Here is a 17,098-nt window from a genome sequence, read left to right as displayed (position 1 = left end):
ACCCAATCATCCTCTTTGCTGTGCTGTGGTCCCCAGCACTCCCTGCTATCAGCACTATTTTGTTGCTTTAGTTCTCATGCAGTGTCTTGTGTGTTAGAACCGTCATTGCCATGATCATCAACATGTCATGTCATGCTTTATTTTATGTTAAACTTTTTGAGACAGGATCTTACTGTGTATCCCTAGCTGAACTTGTCACTGTGTAGACAAGGATGTCTTTGAGTGTAAAGAGATCCACCTGTCTCCACCTCCCCCAAAATGCTGGGATTGAAGGTGTGTGTCACCCACACCAACAGCATGCTTTATTTTTGTATACCTGGCTATGGTGGGCAGGAGTCTGCTCTTAGAGACATGCCCACTCATGACTAGAGATTATGCATATGGTGGGGTTCTGCTGCCCATTTGGGGTGCCTGCCCACATCTTGCTATATTCTTCAAAATCACACTCTTCCCATCTCTGTGCTGGAGGAATTAGAGTTGGGAGACACCTGAAACCACTGAAGGCCCTTTTCCCTGGCTCACAGTGAGTGGCTGATAATAGAAGGGGGTGATCTAACAGGGCCCTACCTGATCTAGGACAAGCCAATCAGCTATTCTGCCTCAGTCTTCCAAACTCTGGCAGAGAGAAGCTGAGACTGGCTAAAGGCAGAGCTGGGACTTAAGCTCCTGTAGAGTAGGAGCTTCGAGTACAGGAGGAGACCTGAGGAGCAAGTGGAGGTGGGTAGCAGCCATAAGAGGCAGAGACTTAGCTGAGCAGGGGCACCACTGTGGGGTTCCATCGAGGAGAACAAGGGGACAGGGTCTTGTGCTTCATCAGCCTGTCAATCACTTCTCCATCCTCCCCTGAGATTCCCAGGCATCCTGTTATTCTGCCTTCCAGAACACTCCTGTCTGCCTCCTTTGCTAACTTCTACACTGAATCTCAACATAAGGCACCTTGAACTTTGTCCATCGTGGGCTCCGTTCTCCCCTTTATTCCTGCTTAACTTTTGAAAGGGATCTCATCTGAATAGTGTTACACACTGAAAAAAGCTTTTAGACCTGCATCAATCTTAATGTGTACCAACAGGACACAGACTGTTATTTCGAGGCATGCTGGTCCTCAGCAATGCCTGGCAGACACAGACGCTCAATAAATACATGGTCAGTGCATGCGTGAATGAGTGATGTGGATTTGTGAATGCAGATTGCCCCAAGCCATCTCCATGCTGTGGATCAGTCCCTAATTTAGTGCTGAATTCCTTTCTATTTGGATGTCCCCAGCTCTTTCCCACATTTGAGAGCTGGCACTGGACATTTCCTTTACCTAGGGCATTTTCTCTGGGCTCCTCGGGTGCTGACAAATGCTTTTCCTCCCGTGGTTCCTACTCCTGGCAGTTCTTTCTGTAGTCACACTTCCATCATTCCAGGCAGACAGCTGAACACATATAACTATTTGTTTGGCACATACTTGCCAGCATTACAGTTACTGCTTTAAACAAACAAACAAACAAACAACCTATTCCACAATGAAAGAAAAGGTAAAGGCTTTGAAGCCAGCAGTCTCAATCCTCAGCTTCTCATAGCCTAAGTCCCTAATCTGGGTCATTGGTTTTTTGTTTTTTGTTTTAATTTTTAAAAAATATAATTATTTAGTAGTTAATTTACATGCTAATTAATTTACATTTAATTATAATTACATAATTTCTCCCTCTTCTTTTTGTTCCTCTAATTCCTTACACCCCTCTTGGATCCTCTCAAATTGATGGCATCTTTTTCTTTGATTATTTTTATTACATATATAAATGTAAACATATAAATGGAACCATTTACTGATACTTGCATATATGTGTTTCAAGACTGATAACTTGCTATTAGGTAACCAATTAAGGACCATATTCCTGGGAGAGGCCACTTCTCCCTCTCTCAGCAGTCATTAATGGTCCTTAAGTCTTTGTCTATGGGTAGGGACTGTGAGGTTTTCCCCTTTCATGTCATCCTGGCTCTCAGTGTTGTTCTTGTTCAGGTCTTGTTTGGGCACCTCTATTGTGACTTGACTACATCTGGAGTTAAATAAAACCCAAATGGTTGAATACACCTACAAGGTGTTTTTCTTCATTAAATGTGTGTGTGTGTGTGTGTGTGTGTTTATGTGTGTGTGCATGTGTATATATATATGTGTGTGCATGTGTGTATATGTGTATGTATGTGTATATGTGTGTGTGTATGTGTGTATATGGGTGTATGTGTATGTATGTGTGTGCATGTATGTGTGTGTATATGTATGTATGTGTGTGTGCACATGTGTATGTATGTGTACATGTATGTGTATGTGTGTATATGTGTGTATTTGTATGTATATATGTGTTTTTACATGTGTGTGCATGTGTGTATGTGTGTCTATGTGTATGTATGCGTGTACATGTATGTGTATGTGTGTATGTGTGTGCACATGTGTATGTATGTGTGTGCATGTATGTGTATGTGTCTGCATGTATGTGTATGTGTGTATATGTGTGTATGTGTATGTATATATGTGTCTGCATATATGTGTATGTGTGTATATGTGTGTGTATGTATATATGTGTCTGTACATGTGTGTATATGTGCCTATGTGCATGTATGTGTGTGCATGTATGTATATGTGTATATGTGTGTATGTGTATGTATGTGTATGCACATGTGTATGTATGTGTGTGCACGTATGTGTATGTGTGCATATGTGTGTATGTGCATGTATGTGTTTGTATGTGTGTGCATGTGTGTGTATGCATGTGTATGTATGTGTGTATGTGTATGTATGTGTGTATGTGTGTTCATAAGTATGTGTATATATGTATGTATGTGTGTGCATGTGTGTATGTGTATATGTGTATATATGTGTGTGCATAAGTGTGTGCATGTGTGTGCATAAGTGTGTGTAAGTGTGTGTGTATGTGTGTAAATTACATGAGTCCTCACAGCTCATCCATCAGTATTGTACCTTCTCTCTTACTCTTTCTCACAGTCTCTCTGTTTCCTTTTTTCAACAAGGCCATTAATATCCTGAGATAAGGACAGGCTTCATACTGATACACTTAGCACCCAAGGAAATTTCTAGAAGAGTAAAATTTTGTAAATTTATGTTTAGTGACTGGATTGATAATCATGCTGTGATTTATTTTATTCTCTCCATAGATGTCATTCATGTATGTATATGTACCAAAACCAAGATATCTTTACATCAGTCATCACAGTTGGCTCCCTTTGCCTGGCAAAGAGAACATGTGACAAAGCTGGCAAAATAGCTAAGATGAGCCAAGAGGGAAACCTGTTTTTTGTTTACTTTAAGCTTGCTACACAGTGTGCCATGTTGCTTATGCTGCACAAAGTACTTTCCTGCTCCTGTTACTGCTAAGCAGGATTTACTGAGCCCTTACTACAACCAGCTAATGAGCTATGTACTACCCATTAATTATATTGCACAGTTTTTACGTCGACTCCTTAGGATTAGTGCATTTGTTGTTCTTTTATGAAGAAACTGAGGGATAGAGATGTCTGAAAGATGGCAACTGTGTGAGGTACTCTGAAATGTGAGCTCAAGTTATTTCTAATTTCTGAATCCAAATGACAAATAATTATACTGTAGTATCTCTTGTTCCAAGCAGAAGTGGAAGAACAATGTATAGGACTGTGAAGTCCTTTATGAAGAATCATCCAGAGTCATGTGACTGTGATGGCACCATATCCTTTGTGGTACATTCTTCTTAGTGCACAGTCAAGTGTTATACAAAAGTGAACACAAACAGGCTAAGCAGGAAACCAAGGCTACGAGTGAGCCACTGCTCCTATGTCCCTTCTGAACCAACCACTTAATCCATGAACATAACTGCTAACAGAGAATTTCTAAGAGCTTCTCTGCATGCTTCTTTCCTGTTGTTAACTGTTACAATCTGCAGTGATGCTCGGGATGTTGACTGATGAAAGTGGCCTATGCTGTAAGCTACTTTGTGAATAAGAGAAAATGTAATTACACTGAGTAATTTGATTTGGATGCAGTTTTCCTTTCCACTTGAGCCAGCATGACAGGATGGTAGACTACCCCAATCCTACTCAAGGTTCTAGAAACTACAGCTAACCAGTGTGTTTTCCTAGAGAGAAGCCATAGCATTCACTTTAATGTTTTAAGTGATGAGTGTATGTGTGCATGATGTCTGTGCATACGCCTTGGCTTGTGAAATGCATGGATGTGTGAGAAAGTCGAAAGACAACTCAGTGGAGCCCGTTCTCTCTTTCTACCCTTACATGGATCTTAGAGATTGGACTCTGGTCTTCAAATTTGCTGAGCCATCTTTGCCTAACATTCACTTTGAATGAGAACATGTTACAGTTGTCTATCTGTGCATGCATCAGTCAATTTAGCCCAATTTCTTCCTCATCTATCGGTGTTGCAAGGGCATAGAAAAAAATGGTTGATGGGTGCAGGGATGCATCTGGATAATGTAAGTTATGGATGACAACTCTAAATATTTCAAACAGCCACTAGAGAGGATTTCGAGGTTCCCAACACAATGAGTTCTAAACACTCAAGGCCACAGATATGTCAGTTGATGTGATCTGATCAGCATATATTGTATACCTTTGTGGAAGTGTTACATATTATCCCATCAATACACACAGTTGCTATATGTCAGCTTAAAAATACTTGCAAAATTAAAAGAGAACACAGAATACATTCCTATTCTTGAAAAAAGTTTCAAGGCTGAATACTACAACTAAGTAACAGGGGCCTTAATTTCTCAGGCACCATGAGGATTATTCTCCGTTCAGACTTGAAAAACAAATAAAAGCAGAGTGGCACGCAGGTGTCTATTGCAATAAAATGCTCTGGGATGCATTATATTATATTCTCCTTACCTACATCATTGGGCCATTTCCATCCACTGCTGTGGACATCCCAGGTAACTGAAGCCACCCTTACTTCACAGAAGGCACCCCTTGGTGACAAAGGAAACTCCCAAGTCCCTGTGCTTACTCTCGGGTCACAGAGGGGATCTGGTCATAGTGGGCATTCCTATCTCACTGTGAACATGCTCAGGTCATTATGAGCACTCCTAGAAATCAGAGCTCTCTTAGGTCCCAGAGAACATTTCAGGTCACATTAGACACTCCCAAGTCACATTGGGCACTATCTGGGTCACTGTGTAGACTCCCAGGTCACAGAGAACTTTGTTAGGTCACAATGGATATGCTTGAACCACAGTGGACACTAAATATCACAGTGGACACTTCCAGGTCACAGTGGTCATTTCCAGATCACAGTGGATATTGCTAGCTCATATTGCACACTCCCAGGTTATGCTGGACACTACCACATTATAGTCATGTCAGTGTGGACACTTCCAGGTCATAGTGGACACTCCTACTTCACAGAAGGCATTTCAGGTCACAGTGAACCACTTAGATTAATGTGGGACAAGGTGGCTAGAAGGTTTTGACTGGGACCCTCCATGATCTGAAGTAAGAAACAATTTAAGAGATGGATCTCACACTGGGAAAATCACAAGGGGACATAGTGAGAGATGCTGAAGAGTGGAGCATGTGATCATTGTATTAGATGTTATTGTTATGGGATAACCTGAGTGTCTTTCTTCAAACTCGATCTGGAGATGATCAAGGGAGACAGATAACTACTCAAGCAGTTCCAAATGTATTTGGTTCTCAACCCCAGTTTCTAATAGCTCTGGCAGCAGAAATGTACATTTTCTAGTTCAGCATTGTAAATGTCCCGCAGCTTATGTCATCACAACACAGTACCTGTTCTGCCCTTCTTTCAACCTCCCACATCTGAGCCCTGGCTTAAAAGCAAATTACCTTCATGGAAAATGCAACTTTCTTGACTCTGAATCTCATAGGAAGGGCCTGCTACATCATTTTTCATTAGGTTTGGACTCTGAAAGATCAAAGAGTTCCACCATGTGTGCCCTCCAGAAGCTTTTCTGGGTTGGGCTCTTTATGAATATAAATCACTGTGTTTGTTGTGTTTCTAAAAGCCCCCACTCAGCATTCATCCTAGTCTAGTTCAAAGAGATGTGGGCTCAGGTCTGTTCTCACCTCCACAGGGCTGTGAGCTTCTGTTTGTGCCACCAAGTGAACACTGGAGACAACTATTTCTTTTCTTCTGTGGCTGAGGTAAAGGTCTCCCACATGGGGATAAGAAGAGGCTCCCTGAGGCAGAAGCTCCATTCAGGCCTTCTGCATGGCTCATGGCCAAGGACATTGAACCTCTTTCTTCCCTCCAACGCAGGTCCAGCTTTTGTGTGGCAAAACAAAAAGCAAACAATGGCCATCCTTTCTCCCCTGATGAGTCCAAGAAAGAGCAGAGCAGGAAGCCAGCTTTTGAAAACTTTGGCTATTGAACTCCCAATACCTTAAGAAACTGACCTCAACCCATTTTCTGACAACCTCCCAGATCAACTGTCCTTTTCTTTAAGACACTGTCAGCTCTGAAAGAAACCACCAAGAGGGAGAGGGATGTCTTCCAAAGGGCTCTTAACGAATGCCAAAGCTGGAAGGCTCTTCTTGGTTACTGACTCCAATTACCCTAACCTTTAAATTAGCTGTTCTCAACCCATGGGTTGTAACCCCCTGGAATAGTCTAATGCCATCACAGGAATAGTCTAACACCATCGGAAAACACAAAAATTTACATTATGATTCATAACGGTAGCAAAATTACACCTATAGAGTAGGAACAAAAATAAATTTATCATGATGGCAGGTCATCACCACATGAGGAACTGTATTAAAGGACTGCAGCATTAGGAGGGAGGAGAATCTCTGTGTTAAATACGTTTCTAGACAAGGAGGGATCATTAAAGCCTGAACTATATGGCTTGCTACGAGTTTTTCTGAAGATGGTCAGAAAGACCTGTTAATAAGTTAGAGCAAAGGTCTAACTTATTAACTCATGGGTAGTCAGTAACCATTCTGATTGCCTGGGAAGCTGGGAATGAGAGAACTCAAGGTATTTGTTGAAACTTGGATATCTCACTTGGAGAGTTAAGAAGATCTTGGTTGGGATTAGGTAAAGCTCAGATACAATATTTTAGAATTAGAAAGGAAATAGAAATATAGAAAACAGACTTTGAGGACTCCGGACATAAATAGTCTTGAGAAATACACAATTGACTGATGTTTTCGGCTGGAGAATTTGATAGACCTCTCAGTAAAATTCTTGGAGTGAGTAATGGCATTACTTGTGACTTTTGATCTGCTGGCCATAGTCCCCAGGAATGGTGAGCCTACTCTATGTAGGACAGGGATTAGCAAGGTCATACTGCTATGTGCAGGGGAGAAAGTTCCATTTCTCAGCAGCAATACCCCAGCTATATCCAAGTCCTGCTTCAGGATGCGTGAGCAGATGAAATGAATGGGACCATGACTCCTTGCCCCATATTTTGATCCATTAATATATTCCTTGAGCTAAGTGAATAAAAACCACCCTTGAACCTTAAATGAACAAACAAAATATATTTCTTGTGTGTATATGTGTGTGTATGTGTGTGTGTGTGTGTGTGTGTGTGTGTGTGTGTGTATGTATGTATGTATGTGAATACAAGCATGTAGTGCCAGTAACAGGACAACTTTGGGGATTAACCCTTGTTTTCTACCTTGTTTGAGACATCATTTCTTCTCCACTGAAGCATATTCTAGCTCAGCTGCTCTCCAACCTTTCTGGGATCCTCCAGTCTCTGCCTCCTGTCTGGGATAATGGATGTACAAAAACAGTATCCATTTTCCTGCAAGTTTAAGGAATTTGATCTTAGATCTTCATTCATGTATGGGAACAGTTTATTTAGTGTTCTCCCTAGCATTGCTTTTATTTTTTTTAAAGGTTCCATGCTGGAGAGACTGAGGATCATTGGTAGGTAAGAGCACTCATTCTTCCAGAGGAGTTTAGTTCCTAGTACATATGTTGTTCAGCTCGCAACTACCTGTAACTCCAGCTCCAGGGGATTTGACATCTTTGGCTTTCAAATGTGTCTGTGTTCAGATGCATATTTCAAATATACTCACAAACAGAATTGAAAATAATAAAAATAAATCTTTAAAAATGTAAAAGATTTGTGGAGAATCAGCTAGAGTTTATATGTGGCAGGGAGTAGATATCAGTCATGGATTCTGGGCATCTTTGGGAGGAAGTGGCATTGAAGAAGAAGCCTTAACATGGAGAGAATGCAAGAGGGACTCTCCAAGCTGAAGAAAATCAGTTATCAAAGAAAGAGAGCCTGGGGCCTGGGGAAAGACAGTAGCAGGGCTGGAGCCAGGGAACTGAAAAAAGAGATGAAGGGATAAGAAAAGGCTAGAAGACAGGGCCAGATCAGAAAGAGAGCATTGCTGAGCTCCTGACTGAGGTAGGCATGCCCTATTCTTGCTGAATGCAGGAAACAGTTGGGACCACACTTTCATGGGTGAGAGAGACCAATGTTCAGATTCTTAGAATAAAGTGCCTCAGGGGTTCCTCACATGACCAGTTATTCTCGATGTGGGGCTTCACAGAGCAGTCAGTGATCATTTTTTTTTAAAATTGTTTGTAAGAGAGTCCTACGATTCCAGAATGTTCTCATACTGTTCCCAGCTGTTATCACGCTCCAGCATCCATTTTCAATTTTGAGTGTTGAGCTGGATGGTTTTTATGGCATCTCAGCAAAAGCAAAATGAAAGGTAAGATTTATTTTATTTTATGACTATAGAGAGAACGCCTTGAAGTTTCCCTTAAATCAGAGAAAGAACCTTTTAGTGAGATTTAATTAGGCATACCATTTTCTTTTTCTAAATATGCACACAGGCACTAATTAGGCATTTGGCATCATGTATACCAGCATTATCTACAAATGATGAATAAAATTCTTAAGTGCACTGTTTGGTGCTTGCATGAAGCCATTCAGGAGTCTGTAGGCAAGCTCACAAAGAAGTGTAACAGATCTCAAACTCCAAGAATTCAGTGACTGATGGAAAACAGCAAGGCTCTCAATTCATCAAGGAAAACCCTTATTTGTAGGGTATGAAATCAAGCCCAGGAAGGTTTTAATATGCTGCTTAAAATCCCATTCCTTTTGTTTTGTGCATGAAGAAGTAAACCCAACCACTGTAGGAGAACTCAGAGTGGGCTAAGCCTACAGGAGTTCAAATGATTTTGGTTTTAGAACAGTCTCCTCTCGGAGGAGTATGCCTCCGAGGAACATCTCCAACTGTCTGAGAGTGAGGATTGCCCAGCAGCCTAGGGAGTCTGGGGATTTTCCATCATGAACGATGACCCTGGGAATTATTTTCTCTGTGTTAGGCTGTTTCCTAGCTTTTAATGTAAGGATAACAATAAAAAGGAACCTACATGGTACCAGCTAGGATTAAATCAAATCACGTAATGCATTTAATTCAGGACCTAGTGATTCTGAAATCTTAGCGATTGTTATAGACTGAGAGATATTTTGCAATCTATTCTAGAAGAAAACTTTGCTGGCTTTGAGTGTGCATGTGTGTGTGTTGCATATGTACCATAAATGCATAAGGCAAAGAGAGAGATCTAATATGATACAGAAATGTGTGTTGAAGCTATAGTTTCACACTTGAAATTCTTTCCCATTTCTACATTTCTTTTCTCTGATGGGACCCATACATCTAAATAATATGCCGGCACAACATTTCTTGATTCATCAGCTTTAGGGAACGCTGCTTTCTCTGTTTTCAGTCTGTTATGTAGGCATCAGAGGTTTATTTATTTCACAGTCCTACCCCATTTGTCTTTTTCTTCCCAGTATTTGGTGATCATGTCACTATTGTACTTCTCCAAGTCTCATAATTTTCCAACATCTTTGTGAATGTTTTGTTCTGTTAATTTTAGACATTCCCTGGAGGCTCCCTTAAAACTTATAGCTCTTTGCTTTCTCTTCCTTCCTTCCTTCCTTCCTTCCTTCCTCCCTTCCTCCCTTCCTCCCCCTCCCTCTGCCCTTCCTTTCTTCCTTCCTTTTTTCCTTCTTTCCTTCCTTCCTTCCTGATTTCTGAATGCCATGTCTGTGGCATTAGGAATTATTTATCTCAGGACAAGCTCCCTACAAATGGAACCTTAGAGGGGACTTCTTATCGTGTGATTTACAGAGAGTCCACCTAAATGACACTCTGTAAAGGAATGACAGCACAACAAGAGAAGAGGTCATAGGAGTCTTGCTGGAGTCTAGCTTTGCCTGTTCAGGACAGAATTGGGGGCTGGGACTGCAGCTTCACATTCACTGAGACCATGTGCTCTAGGCAGGAGTGTGCTAATAAAGATTAAGCATAATAAGTAGAAGGAAAAAGAGGTGTACAGGTAGATAGATGATAGATAAATAAATGAATAATGGACAGACAGGTAGATAGAAGATGGATGAATGGGTAGATAAATAGATAAGAGGTGACTGGATGGGTGAGTAGAGATATATAAGGTGGATAGACAGATAGGTAAGTATATGGCTATATGCACTGGACACACCTGATTTGTTCTGATTGGAAGCTAGGTACATAGGTAAATGACAGATGTATGGATGGACAGGGATAGACAAATAGATAGGTCATGAATTCACTACTAGTAGGTAGTGAAATGATAGATAGATAGAGATAGATAGATGATAGATTGAATGATAGGTAGATAGGTAGATGATACATACATATATATATATATATATATATATATATATACACACACACACAGTTATATGTACAGATTAGACAGATGATAGATGATAATGCATGGACAATAGTCAGGTAGATAAATATTCAGATAAATCACAGGTAGATGACTTGATAAATAAGTGAATGAGGAACAGAGGCATAGATAGATTATAAATTAGTAAGTAGGTGAGTAGATAGGCAGATAGAGGTTGATGAAGAGTTGGGTAGATAGATAAAGAAGTTGGTAGAAAGACAAATGCTGGATAAGTAGTGAGCAATATACGTGACTTATGTCTTTTCTGCAAATGAAGTCCCATTTAGTAGATGTTTTATTTTATTTTTGCTTTGTTTATCTTGAGGTTGTAATAGTGCAGAATGTTAGTAAATTTGTGACTTTACTCAGTGAGCAGAGGAGAAAAATGCTAGTCAGAAATCCATTGCATCGGAACACATATAACTAGAAACTACCTCTTCTGAAGCAGAATGGGAAACTGCACATCAATGGCTGATAAAACCTGTCCTAGGTAGTCACTCCAGAGAAGTAGAGGAGAGGCTTGTGTGGACGTGGAACAGAATAATGAAAGTAGCAGAAGGAAGTGGAGGTGTACGTTTGAATCTAGGAGCATGGGGTGGGTATACAAGGTTATGAAACCACAGGTAAAACTCAAACTTGGTGGCAGAAGGGGTGAACCGCAGCCTGCATTCCCCGGCCATGGCTGACATCACTTCTAGTGATGTAGCCTGTTGATTGTAGCCTGGTGCCAAGTGTATGAAAAGCAAGGAACAGTTGATTGTGTCACAAAAACCAATTAACTTGGATAAAGAAAAGAATCCAAGTGCAGGCACCTTGTGATCAGGCAGGAGGGATGATGGTTCTCTGCCATCAAGATGTGACAATCCTCAAGCTTCCCTGACCAATGTCACAGACTGTCTGGTGGGAGGATGGTGACTGTGATGGGTTGACATACTTTTAGGTTCAAGTCATGTGGGAACAAGGAGACTATGTTTTTGTCAATATCTTCTTCAAAAGGTCCGTGGAAAACCCTGTTTGACCAGTTAAGTTGGTGCAGGGGAAAGCTGGATTACCTGAAGTCTGAGTTACTTCCAAGGGATTGCTGCTTGAGCTTTGCTCTCTGGAAGAAACAGAACAGAAAGCAAAACAAAGCAAAGAAAGAAAACAAACAAACAAAACCCAACAGGTTTTAAAACAACAGATACCCAATACTGTATTTATTATTTTTAAGGATTTATTTTATTTTCTTTATGTATCTGTATATGCTGGTGTGAATGAGTGCAGTGTCCACAGATGCCAGAAGAGGGTGTTGTATTCCTTGAAGCTAGAATTCCATGTGTTTGTGAACCTCCTCATGTGGATGCTGAGATTTGAACTCTGGTCCTCTAATAGAAAGCAGTAAGTGCTCTCAATTTCTAAGCTATCTTTTCAGCCCCCACTGGGGTATTTTAAAGGAGAGAGTCGCTAGGCACAATAAAAATAAAAGCCCTCAGGATGATCCGACTTATCTTTTGGGACAGGGGAATCTCACTAGCTAAGGAGAAGCTATCATGTGCCAACTTGGGTATTGGTACTTATACTTAATTTAGCATTTGTGTCCCCATGAGCATGATAGCACAGCCCATAAAAGATTGCTATGCAGTTTCATACTTGAGAAACTGAATTCAGGCTCTCCACACCCATTCTGTCCTGCTAAAAGAAGGAACAGTAAATAAAACATAAGGCACTCTTGCACATGTTTCAAATTTTAGTGTAGATAAAAGGCATTTTACTCTGGGCTGAAGATGAAATTCCTTGCCCAAAGCAATGCCTGTTAATAAATGGACCAGTTTCCTAGTGCCAATGAAGAGGTATGAAACTTAGGTCCATTTGTCATGTTAAAACCAGGGGAAGGCAGGACGTGTTGGCATTATACTGAAGTCAAACTACAGGTAGAAAAGTGTCACAAGTGATGTGAAGGATGTCAGCACTTTCCTGGGAGCGGTGACTTGAGACATGTGAGCTATTTGATAAGAGGTGTTCCACATTCCATATGAGCTTGATTCACATATATTTATCCGTCTCTATTCAAACTCAAGTTTTCATGACAATGCCTAAAAGTCTCTTCCTCTTAATGTTGTAATAGGATAGGACTTCCTCTCTTCTCTTCTCTTCTCTCTCTCTCTCTCTCTCTCTCTCTCTCTCTCTCTCTCTCTCTCTCTTTCTGCATGTATGTGTGTACTTCTTCCTCTCCTTCCAACTTTCCTTAAATTATTTTAAAGGCTATCTTTGCTGACAGCCAAGATCTGACTCTGACTCAGTTCTAAACATTTTAAAAATGAGACTTAGAACACTGCTCTAGACTTCACAGCCCAGCACTTAGGTAGACACTTGGAGTTTATTTTGTGAATCTAAGTTTTCTACTGCTGAATGCTAAATGACCAGAAACAAAAAAGATTAACACAATATAATTGTACTCCTGTTTTTATGGCTTAAGAGTCCAGATGTGCTTTAATTGGTCTTCTGCATAGGATCTCTTAGCCATGACCTAGGGGTAAGCACTTAATGCTTTTAGAAGCTTAGAGTTACCTTCCAAGCTCACATAATGGCTGTTGGTAAAATCCAGTTTCTTCCAGTTGTTGATGAGGAAGGACTTCTCTTGTCTATGGTTGTCAACCAACAGTCATGTCTAGCTTTGGTGGGTCTCACAATTCCATGTCCAAGTGACTCTTTTAAAAGCCTTCTTCCAACATGTACAATACACCCTGCTTCCTCAAAGCCAGCTGGAGAACCTCTTGCTTTAGTATGTGGAATCTTACACCATCTAATATTGTGGTTTAGAAGCAGGTCACAACTCAAACAAAGAGTGTGACACAACCCTGTGGATACCAAGGCAAGAAAAACGGGAGCCATTTTGGAAGTCAGCCTTCCTTAGTAACAAACAACCTGTAATTTTCATGCCGTAAAACAATGGCTTATAGCTGTCAGGAGTCTGCTGGGCACTGAAGTGATCTGAAGGGGGCTCTAAATCCACAGTTCATTATTGCTATGGTAAGAAAAATGAAAAGCAATAAATCTTGCTTCCATTCAAATCTCTGTGGCTGAGTCCAGCAGCCGTAGCTACCTCCTTCTATAAGAGAAGAATTGGCCAGCCTGATATCCTAGTGGGGAGCTGAGCATTTTGGCTTTCACCGAACACAAACAGGGACTGAATTATCCTCTAATTAAAAGTCTACCTTCTTCCTGTGGTCTGCAGAGAGCTGACCTCTGACCTGTACTTTGGTTACTGGCTCACTGTGTTCACATAGCTTTCAACCCTAGGCTCATTACCAAGTCACTCCTACAAAGCACAGCCCAAAAGCCACTTTCTCAGTATTTTCTGATCTGTCCCATAAAAATTAAATTTCCTACCCTTGGCATGGTGGTACCCATCGGTAATCTTATCATCCAGGAAGCAGAGGCAGGGTGATTGTTACAAGTTTGGGACCAGCCTGTGCTATATACTTATTTCCAAACCAGTCAGGGTTGTGTCATCAGACCCTGCCTTAATAAAATGTGAAGGGAGGGTACTGGGACAGTGCCCAGGAAATAAGAGTATTTGTTCTTCAAACATGAGGACTGGAGTTTGAATCTCTAACTCACATAAAACAATGAGCATGGCTAACCACGCCTGTAATCCCAACACTGGGGGTAAGATTTACCCTATAGCTGACATACTAGCCAGCTCCACTGAAAGGTCAACCAGGTTTATGAGAGACACTGTCTCAAGGGAATAAGGTGGAGAATGTTAGAGGACACCTGACCTCTTTCCTAGACCTTGAATGCCCACACATCCATGTGCATCCCTCACACACAAAAATAGAAAGAAAACATTTCCCTTTTCAGATTTGATAGGATGCTCCTCTGCAGCTCTGTTTTTCTTTGTCATTATTACTTGTTTTGCTTCTGAGACAGGGTCTCCTGTCCACTGTATCTTATGTGGGCTCTGCAATTTTCTCATTTTCTACTGGTAACTAGCAGAGGTGGCTTACTTCCCATATAGGATTGTGAACCCCTCCGAGAGAGAGGAGTCTGTCTGAGGTACAATTATTTCTTAAATGCATTCAGTACATGGCTGCATTCAATGTAACTCTGAAGCAATCTGTTCCCAAGAATGTTAATGTATAAAGGTGGTTTTAGAAAGTTTTGCATTACCGAAGGCCAGGAATCCTCTAAGTCCCTTAGTTCATCAGAGTTCAACACTTTTCCTAGTGAAACACTTTTCTGAAGATTATTTAAATCTTTCTTGAAGGACTTTTTTTTTTGTCCATAAATGAGAAAATTTTAGCTTCTGTATAAGATGCAGTGGACATGAGACCCTGCCTTTAAAACAAAAACAAATAATAACAACAAATAATTACAAATCTTGGGTCATAATCACAGTTTTGGATGAGCTCATTGATTTGAAAATGTTTGTTTTAAGCACCTGACTCCTTTGCTTGAGCAGAATCTTAAGCAGAGGCACAAAACTGCCAAATTGCCATGATAGTAACAAAGCCTGCTGTGTTGGGAGTTGGGGGTGGGAGATATGGTTCAGCAATGAAATGTTCTTGCATTCCCAGCACCCACATGGTGACTAACAACTACCTGCAACCCTAGTTTTAGGGGTTCTGAGTCCATCCTTTGGCCTCCATGGGTACTTGGCATGTACATGGTATATAAAACATATATCCAGGTAAACATTCACATAAAATAAACTCTAAAAAAAGAGAATGCTTGCTCACTGTTCTGGTTACTTCAGTAGCTAGGCCTTAAGACTCAGCACTCAGAACTAAAGGTTTAGTTTTGAAACTTCTTGATACTGATTCAAATTATTCATACTTTACCCAAGAATATTTAAGCTAGTAACAAAAAAATACACAGATTGATAGCTGGGAAACCTGTTTTAATAAATGCCTTTCTAGCATCTACTCTATGGTAGGTTGACTAACATTTAGTTAGAGTGAGCATCTTTACACAAGGTGACACACGAAAGTGGTCACCTTTATGTCTTAATGTTTACATTGAGTTTCATGTCAGTCGTGTCTGTTTCTGGGGTTTAGCAGAGTCAAGGTTAAAGAAGGACTGGCTAATTTTCTAGCCTCAGGGTTTTTTTTTTTTTTTTTTTTTTTTTTTTTTTTGCAGTAGATCTAACAGTTGACTTTCCACTGAGATCAAAGACAGCTGCAGTCTGAGCTCACAGCCAGCATCTCCTATGAAGGTGGGTGGCAGCCCTGTTTGCACACCTTGAGTTCCTGGAAGACTTAGTCTCATCCAATGCAGGAGGAAAATGAGCTGGAGCCCTCACTCTTGCTGGGAACTCATCTATATTTCATGTGGATTGACACCACTGTGTGTAGAAAAGGAGCAGAAAGACTAAGCTGGTCTGGACTCCCAGCTGCATTTGTACTAGGTGGTCCTGTGGGCACTTGGCTATCATTAGAAGTTAGTTTTCCACCCACATGTGGATGATTTTAATCAATCCACAGTCCCTTGACAGCTACTGCTGCCCACAATGGACCACTTCAGATGTCCGGGGAAATTTACTTGCTCTTCGGAGTTTAGCAAACAAATGGGACAAAGTTCAGAATACTATCAGATGTCTTCCTTGACAGTGTGGTGCTTGGCAAGGTGGCAACAACATCTGTCTGGGTCAGTTGCTTATTTATTTACTTCTTTCGTGGGCTTCACAGAGCATAAGACACTCCGGTTCTCATTGCATAATTGTCTGTAATGATCTTTAATTTCACTGTTGTTCAAATTCAAGTCTCATTGCTAGGGATTTGAGTGTTAGCTCTCAATGACAGTGCACATTTATCAGGGGCTCAGTCAGTACAAGCTAAAATATTCAGTAAGTGAGCAAGTCCCGGACTTTGCATAAGAGGAGATAGATGTGCTGTGCCCCACAGCAGGGACAGGAGTAAAAGCATACCAAGAACAAAGGGTGCTAGGCAGGTAAGAATTCAGGGATCTGAGTAACTGATATTAGAGCTACAATCTGCCTAGGAAGGCCCTTTTCCCACTCAGTGTGAGCCATGTGTCTTGCTGACATGATGACCATTGCTAACTGGGATATGCAGATGCAATCATAATCATATAATTATTTATGCCTGGAGCCAAAATCACCACTCTCTTCTCAACCTGCAAAAAAGACACAAGTACAGACCATTCTCAGATCAGCAAACCCCTAAATTACCATTCTCACTGGGAGAACAAGTGTTTCCCACACTGAAGTGGAAATTTCTGCTTGTGTCATATGATGCAGACTCGTGTGGTTTGGCTGAAGCAAGATCCATGAGAGGACACGTTTGGAGAGAGTGTAAGTAGGATCCCACTGATAGCGATGTGGCGCTTACATGGCTAACCATGCAATGCTTTGTGTAATGCTTCTTCATTGGTCTTTTTTTTTTTTTTTTTTTTTTT

Source organism: Mastomys coucha, unplaced genomic scaffold (genome assembly GCF_008632895.1).
Source record: "Mastomys coucha isolate ucsf_1 unplaced genomic scaffold, UCSF_Mcou_1 pScaffold5, whole genome shotgun sequence".
Lineage (NCBI taxonomy): Eukaryota > Metazoa > Chordata > Mammalia > Rodentia > Muridae > Mastomys > Mastomys coucha.
This window is presented reverse-complemented; position numbering follows the sequence as displayed.